Here is a 1,027-nt window from a genome sequence, read left to right on the forward strand (position 1 = left end):
TTTTCTTCTCATACAATTGGCCAGAACTACAAACTATTCCCATACTTTAAGATTATTGGTTGGTAGAATGGAACCTCCATCTGCTAGCTTAGACAAATCAGGATTCACTTCCTGCTACCAGGGATGGGTCGAATTCTTTGAGTGCAAAGAAGGAGAGAAACCTGAACAAAGTCGAGACATTTTGGGAAGAGGTCAGGTGGTGGAGAGCAGCGCGATAGAGAGTGGATTTTCATAGGCCGCTTCAAGTGTATATTATGATACAACCTGCTGTTTTTAAACAATATAAATAATTTTCTTAGAATATTTGCATTGTAACTACAAGCATAATCATCTAGATGAAATAAATATGGTGATTGTTAACTGTTTTTATTATTTTATTAGGAAAGCACTTAATGGTTTCCTACTAGTTGCCAGAGACCCTGCTAGAAACTAGGAATAAAATGTTATTTTTATTCTGAGTATTGTAGATGTTAAAGCTATCATTAAAAAATGACTTTGCATGCTTGCTTCAGCAGTAATATACTAAAAGTGTAATGATACAGAGACGATTAGAATGGCCCCTGTGCAAGGATGACACGAAAAAGAAAAAAAATACTTTGGTGTGTAGACTAAATTATTTGCTTATAGTTAGTAGTCTATTAAAAATTAATTTTAAAAAGTTATCTCATAAAGAGACTGTTAGGTGACGCAAGGCGTCAAAAGATGGTGCTGGTTCCAGGTTCTTCTTCACCCAGCACTAAGTTGGCCCGCCAAATGAGACCCACCTCCTACTCCTCCCTTTAGGCCCGCCCCCCATCCAATCATCAGTGCCCACATAGCCCTGGGGGCTATAAATCACTCCAACCAACCGCTCTCTCTCTCTCTCTATTTCTCTCTATCTCTATCTCCCCTCTCTCCCTCTCTCTCCCTCCCTCTCTCTCTCCTGCGCGACCTGACCTCAACCTCTCCAATAAAGATCTCTTGGCCGTACTCGGTGTGGTTTGAGTTTGCCGGCATCCCTTTCAGAGACTATTGCTTTTCATTGATC

General features: G+C 40.3%; 1 non-coding gene across 1 annotated transcript; it reads left to right on the forward strand.

Annotated features, from left to right (window-relative positions):
- The first annotated feature begins 500 nt into the window (after positions 1–500).
- Positions 501–605, forward strand: LOC115837373. Its single transcript, XR_004032423.1, has one exon. It is a non-coding gene; the product is annotated as a U6 spliceosomal RNA (small nuclear RNA).
- The last annotated feature ends 422 nt before the right edge of the window (positions 606–1,027 follow it).

The sequence above is a fragment of the Nomascus leucogenys genome, chromosome 11, assembly GCF_006542625.1.
Source record: "Nomascus leucogenys isolate Asia chromosome 11, Asia_NLE_v1, whole genome shotgun sequence".
In the NCBI taxonomy this organism is placed as follows: Eukaryota; Metazoa; Chordata; class Mammalia; order Primates; family Hylobatidae; genus Nomascus; species Nomascus leucogenys.